This window comes from Camelus bactrianus, chromosome 17 (genome assembly GCF_048773025.1).
Source record: "Camelus bactrianus isolate YW-2024 breed Bactrian camel chromosome 17, ASM4877302v1, whole genome shotgun sequence".
NCBI lineage: Eukaryota > Metazoa > Chordata > Mammalia > Artiodactyla > Camelidae > Camelus > Camelus bactrianus.
In genome coordinates, this window is record NC_133555.1 from 17595757 (window position 1) to 17609672 (window position 13916).

Consider the following 13916-nt stretch of genomic DNA (forward strand, 5'->3'; position numbering starts at 1 on the left):
TTTCTATTTATTCTTTGACTTGGATTTTTCTGTCACCCTCTCCCCTCCCTCCCTTCCTCTCTAATCCTCTTGTTGATTTCTTACATTGACGATGACATAAGCCGAATATAGTGCAGGAAATGAAGGCTCAGACATTAAACAGCAAATACACTGATGGAATTCTGTTTCATTTACTGGCTCAAATTCCACAGAGGAAAGTTTGATCTTTATAGTAAAAATATTTCAGCACAATACCATTCAAGGGTGAATCCCACAGTGCCAATTCACCACCTCCTCAACCTACCTGACAGCAGATCTCTAGTCTTCTAACTCCAGAGTGATTTACCAATATAGAAGTAGGTATATGCTGAACTAGTACATTATAAGGTCTGATATACCACAATCATTATTCTCTCTCAAAGAATTTTCTCTAAATATTACAAGAAATATATTCTTATTAAGTATACAAAAGCAGTATCTTTATATCAAAATTAGTGATAAACAAGTAATCTAATTATTTTAAACAAATAAATGGATATTCTTAAATGGGGTGGCTTAACTTACAGAACAGACAAAAGGCTCACTGTAGTTTTAAATAATAGCAATACAATTTTAATAAGGTTGCATTTTTTTTATTAGGTACATTTAAACTCTCCTTCTGATCTCTCATACTCAGCAGTTAAGCAGCTTTATTTGTGGAGCTTCTGTAACCACCTCATTTAACATTAGGTATATCTTTTACTTTAATTAAAGCATTCCTCTCCTTCAGTAATAGTCAATTGTTTTCAGTTCACCCATTATGTATAATTGTTTTCTTTGATCCATTCAAAACCTGGCTATTTTTCATGGCTAATTAAATCAACACTTGACCACTGCATTTAATGCTTAACTCAGTTTTATTTCTAATCTTGCATACCTGGGCTTCTGCACATAATATGCCTCAAAAAGATTGCGCACATTATATTAAGTTGCATACCGCCTGCAACTCATCCCTGGAAGTAGAGGCAAAGTGTATATTTCAGCAATTCCAGCAGAGGGCAGTCAAGCAAGAATAATCACTTTTGCAAGAGGAAAAATTGATGATGATGTTTCCTGATATTTTTTCAAATCAAATTAACATCAGGGTATGTGTGTGTGAGTGTATATGTGTGTTGGGGGTTGGGGGTGCGTGGAGAAAAAATGTATCCTTGGCGAGCCAACTCATTTCTCACTTAACCTCTTTCTCAGCTGAATAAGAGCCACTGTGTGCACAAGATAAGAGACAAGATATTTTCAAAACACTCCTAGTATTAAAACCAAAGCCATAAATTCTGTTGCGACAACTGACATTTTTATCACTCTACTTTGGCGTCTTTTACATTTTGTGGATTTTAAGACTAAGTTCACATCACTGAAGAAAGTAATCAAACTTTTGAAGAACATGATTCCTGGCCCAGAAATTATTGAAATAAACACATTTTATTTTAAAAGTAATAAGAGAAACAAGAGGAAGCTGGATTCAGCTTTCAGAAGAAAAAAATTAGAAGATATATTCTCTAGCAAGAGGTGGGATTTCTCACCCACAAATTACTCACAACAAGATTAACAACTCCTACCTGCCATCCTTGGTAGGTTTGTTCTCAATTACTTAACATCTATTTCTTTTCAAGGAGATCTTCCACCACCAATTAGAAACACTGAACCAGCAATCATCTGGCTAGGGATGTGGAAGTTCAGTTCCTTTTACTCTCAGACCCAATGAGACCAATAAACATTTAATAATCTCCTCTCGAAGAGGAAAAGGTCTTACTTTGTTGCTTCTGCCAATTTCCACAGTGTAAATACTCCAGCCTGGTCACCTCTGAGCTGCCAACATGAAGTCACTGAACACCAAGCTGGTAAGAGATGCAGGGAAGCACACTGTTAGATCACATCTCCAACCTACAGACACAGTAGATGTAAATAACTTCAATAACAAAGAAAATAGTAAAATGTAGTAAAATAATTAGGAAGTGATGAGTTTTGAGTATTTCTTACCTTTGTTTATAATTTATTTAATTATAAGTTTATACAATTTAATCTTTGATAATGGCTATGTTTAATAACTAGCTCACAAAATTACTGAAAATTTAACAGTCAGCTCTTGGGAGCTGATATGAACTGATCAGATCTGTCTGGTTCTTAGACCAAGAGAAGCAAGACAAGAAAACACAAGGCTGTCAAAAATGAGAATCAGTGTCCTTTTCACTTAGAGCATTTCATCATCCCTTACACCCAAGTTCTCTAGGCATGGAAAATCCTATCCCCTTAATGGATTATACCCTAACTTTTAAATTTAACTTTTTTTCCTACTAGAAGCATATTTTCATATTTAATAATTTATAGGCCACCTTCATGGTTTTTTCTGCCAGGCTATGAATGTAGGTTGTTACTTGACTCAAAAAAAAAAAAAGAAAGAAAGAAAAAAGAAAGAAAGAAAAAAAAAAAAACCTCTCAACTTTTAAACTTTAAATAATTTTATTTAGAAAGAAAAACATCAAAGGAAAAATCCTAATTATTTTTTATAAACAGGCATTAACCTAACAAATAAACGATGAAAGCAAACTGTTAGTAAATTCTAGCTAGACACTACTATGAACTGAAAGCTTTATATCTGAGGCTTGCCTCTTTTTATCAAAAAGATACTACAGCATGTTTTAATAAGTGTTAAAAACACATTAGCACTGAGACTTTCGCCTTGACATAACCAGAAAAACTGAAGCTTTTTCAAGGCTCATTATGTAATTCAACGTTGTTTGCTTTTATATCCATGTCCTTGTACATAAAATCCTTTAGAGTAGACTCTAAAACCATCTTGCCTTCCACTAGGAGTGCATATCCCTAGCTCAGGAGAACAATGATTCTACCAGTCATGTAGGCCTCAAATCCCCAGAATATAACTTTCCTCCTCTAGATTTGAGGCTTTTCAATTCTACCTCAAAAGTCAGTGTCTTTAGGCTGCATGTTATATATGAAAGTTGTTAAGAGAGTAAATCCTAAGGGTTCCCATGACGAGGAGAAAAATTTCTTTTTCTTTTTATTTGGTATCTGTATGTTTGGTGGATGTTTACTCAATTTATTGTGGTGATCATTTCACGATATATGTTAAGTCTGATCATCACGCTGAACGCCTTAAACTTATACAAGGCTGTAGGTCAATTATATCTCAAAAAAATGGAAGAAAAAATAAATACACATATGCTAAAGTTTCATTTCAAAATAAAACAGTGTCTCTGTATGAATTTGGGCAAATGACTTAATCTCTGAAAATCCTGAGTTTCCCAGTCAGTTGTTACGAAGATTAAAAGCACTTATCATACAAATTGCCCAGGAAGAAGTGTTCAAAAAAAGGAAAAAAGAAAAACACTAGCTATACTTACTGCTCTGGGCGGAGTTATGATTATTAATAAACTTAGCTATTTAGTTCCCAGTCTATAGCACATTAGATACATTAAATTAGAAATAGACATTACCCAGGATAACTATTCTTAAGGCAGAAAAAAAATCAGTTAATTCCTGATCATTCATGAGAAAACAACCCACTGGAAAAAAAAAAACAGAATCATGAACAGTTTGTTTGTTTGTCTGTTTGTTTGTTTTAAGAGCGAGCAGTAAAGTGGTCTGTGGAGCACCAAAGGCAGGGGCTGACACCTCTCTCAAAAGATCTTGAGAATGTCATTAAACAACAGTTGGGACCAGGACTCAGAGTTAGCAAGGAAAGTTTAAAATACATTCAATTATCTGTTTATTTAGCAGGTTAGTGTATAGCACATTTTGGAATTCTTATTAACCTGTTTACATTTACTAAAGTTGGTTAATGAAAATACAGTTCAATGATTTTGTTCTGTAGGCATAGACAAAAATTGGAAAAACATGTACTAGAAATCTTAGTATTTGTTATTTCTGAATTTGGGATTATGGGTGCTTTTTAATGTTCTTTTGTGTGATAATCTCCAAGTTTTTAAAAAAGAATATATGCTATTATACAATCCATAAAAAAAACCCTATGTGTACTGTTAAAAAAAAATTAAGGAATCAGTTCTTCTGAAACTTTGGTTAACATTGTATATGTTTCCCTTAATGTCACTGATTGAGTCATTACTGTTAGATCTTCAATCAGGTGTTAGTAATTCAGATTCATAATCAAAGAACATGTCATTTCAGATCTATTCCTGTCAATGAACATGGACTTAAAAGTCTCTGTAACGATTATGACAAATTTATGTCTTTTTTGGGCTTTATTTGCTGAGTGTTCTTCTGTTGAGCTTTTCTTACAACATGTGAAGAACTGTAAATCAAATGTAGTAAGAAAACCTGGATTACATAACTCAAAAACTGTTGAAGGAACAAGTGAAATTATGCCTGTGAATGTGATTCACAAACACGATCATAAAAACAATGCCATTTTATATTAGTATTATCATATACTAGGCTCAGCTCTAAAAGCCTCCAATTTTCATTTTCGGGTTTGTGAATGTGTTCTGAATAGAAGAGACTGTCAGACAAAGCTCTTTAGATAAATGAGGTTTTAATGGTATAGCCCAAATCAAATAATTGAGTTAACAAGTAAAAAGCAAATAATGTAAATCTGAGATATAATTTCAGGAATATTTAAGATTCCTCTCTAATTGTGGTTTCTTCATTTTATTTATTTATCTGTCTGCCTATTTATCTATCCATTCATCTATTTCTGTACCTATTTGCCTATCATCTACCCTTCCGTGCATCTATCCATGGATACATTCATCCATCTATCTATTCCTTTACATCACTCATCAGGAAAGTTTCTGAAAGCTCTGACTTTCCCTAAATAATGCACATTTATATAAAAGCTTATGAAACATGTCAAACGGTTCACAAACTAGCTATGCATCTGAAGAATCCCTGCTCTGTATCACGTAGTTTTCCATTTTTTAGACATTATCTCCTGTTTGGATATTTTAAGCATTAAAAAATGATATTGATTCTGTTTCATATGAAAGACTTACAGATATTCCACTACTGGTTTGCTGGAATTTCACAACAATGCGTGGTGTTTACTACTCTCCCCCTCTACCATTCCATACACTGAGCACTCAGTAGGCAGATTTAATTTGCACATTCTGGAAAATTATGTTGTATTATTTATTTAATCTTTTTTGGCCTCTTTTATCCTCTCTTCTCTCCTTTAAAGATATGTTGAGATAAATCTTAGAAATTTTTTTTCCTCTTATTTTTCTATTTCTTTCCTTCTTTTGTTCTCCTTTCTGGAAAATATCCACATCTTCATCTTCCAGTTTTAAAAATGATTTCTTTGCAAGCATTTTTCTTTTCTTTTCCAAGAGCTCTATTTTAATTTTTGGTTATTTATTTTTAAAAACAGCATCCTGTTTTATGGAAGTAATGTCATATATATGTTTGAGAGTTAGAAAGAGTTTCCTTTTTAAGTTCTTTTTTCCTGTTCCTACCTTATCCATACAAGCTACAGTTGGCTCTTTCCATTTATTGATTTCAGTATCTTTCTTCTTTGTTGGAAGCTTTCCCCAAGAGCTGGTGATCTTTGGTCCATTCATATGTCAGAATTAGTTATGAAAGAACTGACTGGAAACTTAGTCATGTTTGTTGACAGTTGGGCATGGAGCACCATAAGCAGATCTGGACATTACATATATTTAAAAGCCTAATAAGAAAGGTGGGAAAAAGAGGGAAGTGGGGCTAGAGGTCAGGGGCACTGAGGAAGTACATGGTTGTCAGTTTCCAGTTTTGTTTTCACCTCCTAATTCTACACTTGGAGCTTAAGAAAGTGACCAGTGAGAAATGCTTAATAGGAACAGACACACATTACATCAGAAGCCTGCTTTCTCTAACCCCAGGAAAGGGGAAATAGAGGAAGACAGAAACTTTTAGATGATATCATCAGTCTACTGCAGAAAAACACCACAGAAAAACTGTGACTCCATTTCCCTTCCAGGTCAGCGAAGATTCAGTAGGGAGTCCAGACTTCCTCTCTCACTAGGCTGTAATGAAGATCCCAAGTGAATTATAGGACATTAGAAATTATCTCAACAACAGACAGAAAATAGACTAAAGAAAAATTAATAGAACTTCAAGGGCCCTTGGGACTATGGCAAAAGATCTAGAATTCATGTCTTTGGAATCCTGGAAGGAGAGGACAAAGATGGAAGAAATGAAAAAGTAGTGAAAGAAATAATGATCCAGCTTCTCAATTTGCAAAGACATGAATCTACAGATTCAAGAAGCTGAGAGAAACACAAACAAGAAACCCTAATAAATGCAGACAAAGAACTATCATAGCCAAACTTCTGAGAATGAAAGAAAAAAATTCTATAAGCAATGAAAGAAATAAAATCTTATTGACAGAGGGAATATAATTCAAATGTAAGCAGATTTCTCTGGAGAAACCATGGAGGAATAGAGAAAAGAAATGTAAGAAGTATTTCTTTAAATTATAAAACATTTTTGAAACATATTTTCATTCCATGCCTCAAATCTTTTCTGCTATGGAACCTTGTAAAAAGCCCATACTCTTTTTTTTCCCCCTGATTACTTATCATTAAAGAAGACAAGCTCTGTCCAGGTATTTGGTCATGAAATTTTTAACCATTTTTAATTTCTCTTTTATACCCTGAGTATCAACTGATGTATTCTTAGAATTCTTCTCTGTTTTTGGGTTAGGGGAATTGTTAATATGAACCATACCTGACCAATTTTCCTATGTTTTCAGGTTTTATATGAGGAATTATTTTTTTTATCAATGATATTCAAATTTGTCCTCAGAGTACAATTTTACAATCACAGATTAATCACAATACCTGAAATGGAATATATTTTAGGTACGTATTTGGAGCAGTATGACATTGCTACTCTAGTCTTTCTGACCCTTCAGTATAACAAACTCACTCCAACTTAGGGGCTGCCTTACTATTCCTACTGTCTGAAGTGCTCTTTAATTATACCCCGAAAAGACTGGCTGTTGCTCACCATTCAGGTCTCAAACCAATGTCACCGTCTTAGAAATACTGTTCCTGACCTCCCAACCTAAAGTAGCCCAACCATTCCATCGTATTCCTGACTTCATAATGCTACATTATTTTCTTCATAGCATGTCTCAATATTTGAAATTATCTTGCTAATTAATTTACAATTTTACATTTGTATTCTATCTTCTCCCTCTAAAACATAAATTTAATGAGGAAGAGACTTTTAATTTTAATGAATGAATGAATAGCTAGTATGACACATTATAGAACAGTTTTATATTTATAACTCGTTTCAAGATTTTGAATTTGCATGAGGAAACAGTGAAAAAATATATGTGGGATTATCTTTCATATATAATTCTTAGCTCATTGTACAATGGGATCATGATATTTCAATATGATAACCTATTTAAATACACATTAAGAAAAAAACTCAGATCATAGAAACCATCACTGCTATTTAAAAAAAAAGAAAAAGGGGAATCTCTCTATAACTTCGGTAGCAAATCCTGAGGTAAATTATTTTACATATTTTGTTCAAACAGAAGAGCCAAAAAGATGACTGCTTTTTAGAATTTCAATGTAACTCTAAGGAAGAAAATTTTATCTATCTGTCTCTCTGTCTATCTATCTACCTATCTATTTATAGCCCCCCCTCCCCCCGCAAACCAGTAACTTTAGTACAGACTCTTGGGGAGATCAAAAAAAGTTAGAACAAAAAAACAGAACTATATTTTTAAATAATAACTTTGGGGAATAAGTTTAACATTCTGGAGATTTTAGTTATCCAGAGGATTTCTCTCTAGTTTTTTTACATAGATAACTTTGTTTAAATGCCTCTAGTGTCTTTTTTGGAATTTAGACCATAGCACATGGCCAGAACTGCTGTTCAAGATTAAGCACCCAAAGGAAAGAAATTTAAGTGGAAATTTTCCTATTTGTTTAATCACTGCCTATAGACTTTCTAATAGACAGTTGTTTTGAAGCAGCTCAGTGAAGTACTTGTGTTCATAAAAATGTATTCCGCATTGACATTTGTTCTTAATACCTTCTCCTGTTAAGTGTCTGTTGGGGTGCATGAGTGAAAGGAGGATGCGTTTGCTAAGCCAATTACCCATTATCGCTGAGCAGCCTCCCGAGTAAACACATGCATAATTTGTTCATAAGATACTGTGCAGGACTTTACCCATCCTGCCTGGGGGAGGGGACCTGTGGCCCTTCTCACTCACATTGTTTCTTTCCCATTACCTGATCTCTTCTCCCACCTCTACCTCCACTCCCATCTTCATATGGCCAAATCCAAACTGTCTTTCCAGCTCAAGTGTCTTAACGACCCACTTAAAAAGTTATTTTTCCTCCTCTCAACCCCTTCAGACTTTACCCAGACCCCACTTACCACAGTTATCTATAATCTGGGTGAGAAGATACTTATGAATACATTTTATTCTGTAGATTGTAAGTGACAGGAGGTGAACAACTAATGGGTTGCCAGCTTCCTTACACTCCTCCCACCAAATGCACCCACTTTCTGTTATTTGAAACACTCAACATGCATATGGTCACAATCTACACATATTTATATCTACATATATCTAGTTTTATTACTATAAGAATTGGTGGTTAATATGAAATGTTGCCTTTTAACAGACTGTTTTTAAAAACTGAAAATGTACAGGTTTTAAAACTTCTTTTAAAGGGGGGAAAAAGCCTGTTAAAAGGAGGCTATTTGGTAACATATAACACTTGACTATTTCATGCCTCATTCTGCTCGCCAGTTTTAGCAATCTGTTTAAATGTGTCTTAGAAGTCATAGATAGTAAATTTGAATTTATCTTTGATCAGAATATATGCCACTGTACATACAGATATTATTTAAATTTGTAAACACACAGTTCTCTGTGTAAGGTACTGTATATAAAACTCTTAATTGAAACTATTTCACATAGCAAAAAAAAAAAAAGTAAGGAAGTACGCTCCAGCAACCAAACTCAGCTACCAAACGGCAGCTCCTCAGGAAGCAATGCTTGGCTTGGGGTGGGCATGTGACCTCTCCTGTCTGTAACAGAGACTAAAAAGAAGGAGTGGGGGAAGAGACTGATTGCTTGGCTAATCTGTCTCCAGGTACCTCAGACAGTCAGACCTGACCTTGAAAGTGAATCAGATGATACTAACTACTATACATAAAACAGATAAACAACAGCTCATACTGTATGCCACAGGGAACTGTATTCAATATCTTGTAGTAACCTATGATGAGAAATATGAAAATGAATATATGTATGTAAATGTATGTACACCAGAAATTACATTGTACACCAGAAATTGACACAACATTGTAAACTATGCTTCAATTTAAAAAAGGGGGTGGGGGAATGAAGCAAAAAAAACAAACAAACAAAAAAAAACCTCTCTTGGCTCCCATGTTCCTTAGGGGAAAAAAAATAAAACTCAGTTCTTCTCACAGTCTGCAAAGTTCTACCTGACCTGTGGCCCTGTCACGTCTCTCCCCTTACCTCTAAATCCCCCCACTCTGCTCCATGCACTCTGGTTTCTGTGCTGCATCCCCGCACGCTCCACCTCGGGACTTTTGTACTGATCAATTCCTCTGCCCCTGATGCTCTTCGCCCAGATACCTGCCTGGCCCAAAACTCGCTTCGCTTTCAGTCTCTCTGGGCAAATGTAGCCCCATCACTGAAGCCGAGCCTGACACTCCGCCTACAACTGCAACCTCCCTTCCCTCTTCCCCACACACGGAGACCCCCTCAGCCTGTTATAATTCTTTCTACCTTTAGAATTGATCACCTTCTACCATGTTTTTTGTATCTAATTTTTCATGTTTATTGTTAAGGGTGTATCTCCACACACGAGGGTGGAAACTCTACGAGGACAGGTGTTTTTAGTCTCTTCTTTATTGCTGTCTGTTTTCAGGTACCTAGCACAAGGCGTAGAATGGTGAGTGCTCAATAAATATTTGTTGGATGAGTAAATCTACAACTGTTTCCTAGTAATATGCACAGGGAGTGGAAGAGGCCGGAGGGTAAAGAGAAGCATGAAATACACATACAAGAAGAGAGTCAGAGACGACAGGCAGAGGGAGAGAGCTTGCTGTGCCCTTTAGTGCCCAAGTTCATGGCTCCATGGCCTTTCTGGGGTCCTTCTCCACTCTTCCTCTTGTTATGTAAGATGCTCCTATAAAATAATGTTCCTCTCCTATTTAACCCAGTTCCAAAAAAATCACTATGGCTTGAATCAACAGTTTAATAAATTTAAGAAGGCAAAAGCCAAGTTCATTTATTTCCATTTTTTTAACCACTCTCCCTGGATTTGTCACAATGCCTTACATACAATGCACACGTTTGTGTTAAAGAAATAAATGCAACCTGGCTTAAATGAAATCTAACTTTCTAAGGTGTCTGCTGCACAGTAAGGAAGTCTTATATTGCCACTGTTTACAGTCAGAAATTCAGACTGATGATGTATTTACTTTCCTGTGTTATCTTAGGTTCACTGTTAAAGTAATTTCCGTACATGGCAGGTCAGTGTTTGTGTACCTTATTTTAGCACAGGGCAATCCACCTAATGACCCAATTCACGTGTTGGGCGGTGATCTCCATTTCTCTTCTGCTAAGATCTGTAATCAATATAACATCAGTGTGTAATCAGCATATGTCTTTGCGTAATAGTTGTGCATTAATTTCACTGCAAGATCTATTTGTGCATTCCTGAAAGGAGTCAACAGCTCAAGCTTAAGTGTAACACACCAGAGATTATCATTTCGCCCTTGGAAAAGGGATGTTCTTTGACTGGATTACAAGTACACAAAACACTAACAGCACATTTACAATGTCCAATTGTGTTCTTGAAAAAAAAAGACTATAAAACATATTCTGTAGGAAGTCTAGGATTAAAAATTGTATTATAAAAAAGATAGTTGTTAGTCCATCAAAGTGAAGACTTGGAACACTGAATCAACTCTGAAAGAGTTGTACCATCTTCCCTAAGTTTTAAATGCCTTCCTAGAAATTTTTGTTTGAGAAATGTTTTTTTTTCCTGAAATAAATGTATTAGACAACTTTTTCCTGTTCTTTCAGTGTACCTAGTACAGAGGAAAGTTTAAATGTAGTTGCACTGATAGTTTTTGAACAAAAAAGACTACAGAGGAAACAAAAGAGAAAACTGAAAAAGAATATTTTGGGGTTTTTTTCCTGTTATATTCTAGGACTTCTTGATTTTCTGTTGTTAAAAAGTCATGAAGAGAAGAAATAAAAACTGTCTTACTCACAGATGACGTGACTACTGATCTAGAAAATCCCAAAGATTTTACCCAAAAACTTCTGGAATGAATAACAAAAGAATAGCAAGGTTTTAGAATACAAAATCAACATGCAAAGTCAATTGTGCTCTTAGATAAAGGCAATGGCTATCAAATAGCTGGAATCAGAAATATAACAACAATATAATTTATATTTATGATAGACATTTGTAACAGCACCAAAAATACAATAATGAAGAATCAATTTTTAAAATATCTATAAGCCTTCTGAATGTGGAAAATTATAGCAAAATAATCAAGGATCAAAGTAAGACTCAAGGTCAATTCTTCCCAACTTGATCTACAGATTCAACATAACTCCATTCAAAATTACAGTGAGATATTTTCTAGATATTTGCATTAATTCTAAAGTTTATATAGAAAAGCAAAAGTTCTAGAGTAGCCAATAAACTACTGAAGAAGAGGAACGACGTTGGAAGACTCACACTATTCGATTTCAAGACTTAGTACAAAACTACAATAACCAAAAAATGATGGTTTTGGTGAAAGAAGAGACATTCAGCTCAAAAGAATAGAATAGAGAGCTCAGAAATGGATCACATAAACATAATCAATGGATATTTGACAAAGGAGCAAAGGCAATAAATGGACAAATGTAGACCTATCAGCAAATAATGTTAAAAATGGTACATTTACACGACAATAAATAAAACCTAGACCTTAATGAAAATTCACTCAAACTGTATCATACACCTTAACGTAAAATGGAAAACTACAAAATTTTTATAAAAGGACACAGGAGAAAATCAATGTGACTTTAGGTTTGATGATGGGTTTTTATACACAACAACAACAAAAAAAAAGTAAAAAAACCCTATTTAAAAATGAGCAAAAGGTCTGAAAAGTTACCTCTCCACAGAAGATATACAGCTGGAAAATAAGCATATGAAAATATGCACAATATCATTTTTCATTATGGATTGATAAATGAAAACAGTAATAAAAACAACATCCCTATTAGAATAGCTAAAAATCTTTTTAAAATACAATACCAATTGTTGGTAAGGAGACAGAGCAACAGGAATTCCAGTTCATTGCTGGGGGGATGGAAAATGATACAGCTATTCTCAGTGACAGTTTGGCAGTCTATAACAAAGCTAAACAGAGTCTTATCATACGATGCAGTAATTATTCCCCCTGATGTTTATCTAATTTATTTGAAAACTTATATTCACATGAAAACTTGCACAACAAAAATCTGCGATATTTATGGCAGCTTTATTCAAAATCACCAAAACCAAGATATCCTTCAAAAGGTGAATGGATAATCAAACTGTAGTACAGCCTTATAACAGAAAAATATTATGTGATAAAAAAAAAATGAGCTGTCAAGCCATGCGAAGTTGTGGACCAATGTAAATTGCTATTGCTATGTGAAAGAAGCCAGTGGGAAAGGGCTACATACTGTATGAATCCAATCATATTACATTCTGAAATAGATAAAATAGCAGAGATGGTAAAGTGATCAGTGGTTACCAGAGGTTCCGGAGAGTATGAAGGTAGGTGTTCAATAAATAAAGTAAAGGACACATAGATACTCTACCTTCCAGGAGGTGAAGCCTAATTCCTCACCCTTTAAGTGCCGGATTGGCATTATGACTTCCTTCCAAAGGGTACAGCAAGGAAAGGGGGGAGAAAAGAGTAATTTTATGGTGGAAACTTGACAAACATGACCACATCCAGGTAATCAAAGTTAACCTCAACAATGAAAAGCCATATTGGGAGTGTGTACCCTGGATATGACATGATGAGAATCAGACTTCACCCCTGTGGTCTTCTTTCCCAAAACTTATTAATGAGAAAAATGTAAGACAAATCCAGTTGAGGGCATTCTTCAAAATAAATGTGTCAAGGTCATCCAAACCAAAAAAAAAGTTTGAGAAACGGTCACAGCGAAGAGAGGCCTAAGGGGACATTACAAGTAAATGTTATGAGATATCCTGGATGGGAGTCTGGAACATAAAAAGGACATTAGGTAAAAACTAAGATATCTAAAGAAAGCATGAAGTTTGGTTAATAATAATGTACTAATATTGGTCATTCACCATGACAAATGTACCACACAACATAAGCTGTTAATAGTAAGGGAAATTAAGAGTGGAATTTGGGAACTCTATATTATCTTCTTAATGTTTCTAAAAAACTATCACTACCCTAGAATAAAAAGCTTATTTTTAAAAAGTAATAGGAATTGGCCTTAAGTACAAAGCTGTCTTGAAACAGTAACAGCTCCAGTTCCCTCTTGCTTGGAAGTTGTAATTCTTTCAGCAATTTACCCTCACCGCTGACTTTCAGTACCTACCACTCCCATTTGCCACATGCTGAATGGCTTAAACTATGTAATGTAACAGAAATTAGCCACCTCTTTACTCCAAATTGCCACAGTACACAAAAACTGGCCAAAGAAAAAGGGAAAGGGAGAAAAATATGAAAATGAAAGAGATAGAGGAAAAAAGAAATACAAGCACCTTTATGTCAAAAGTGCCAGGGTCATCAGCAGGGACCTTCCACAGTGCTGACCTCAGTCACTGGTTGTTTACTCCTGTCTAAAGATGTTTCTGGAAAGAAAGGGCGTACATCTCATAAACTCCCTGTTATATTCTATA

General features: G+C 34.8%; 1 long non-coding RNA gene across 1 annotated transcript in view; it reads right to left on the bottom strand.

Moving 5' to 3' along the window:
- The window catches only part of LOC105081429 (uncharacterized), a 667267-nt gene that overhangs the window by 358383 nt on the left and 294968 nt on the right, over positions 1–13916 (bottom strand). Inside the window, exon 12 of the long non-coding RNA XR_012499887.1 lies at positions 1769–1853. This is a non-coding gene — a long non-coding RNA (uncharacterized LOC105081429). The remainder of the gene's footprint in view (positions 1–1768; positions 1854–13916) is intronic.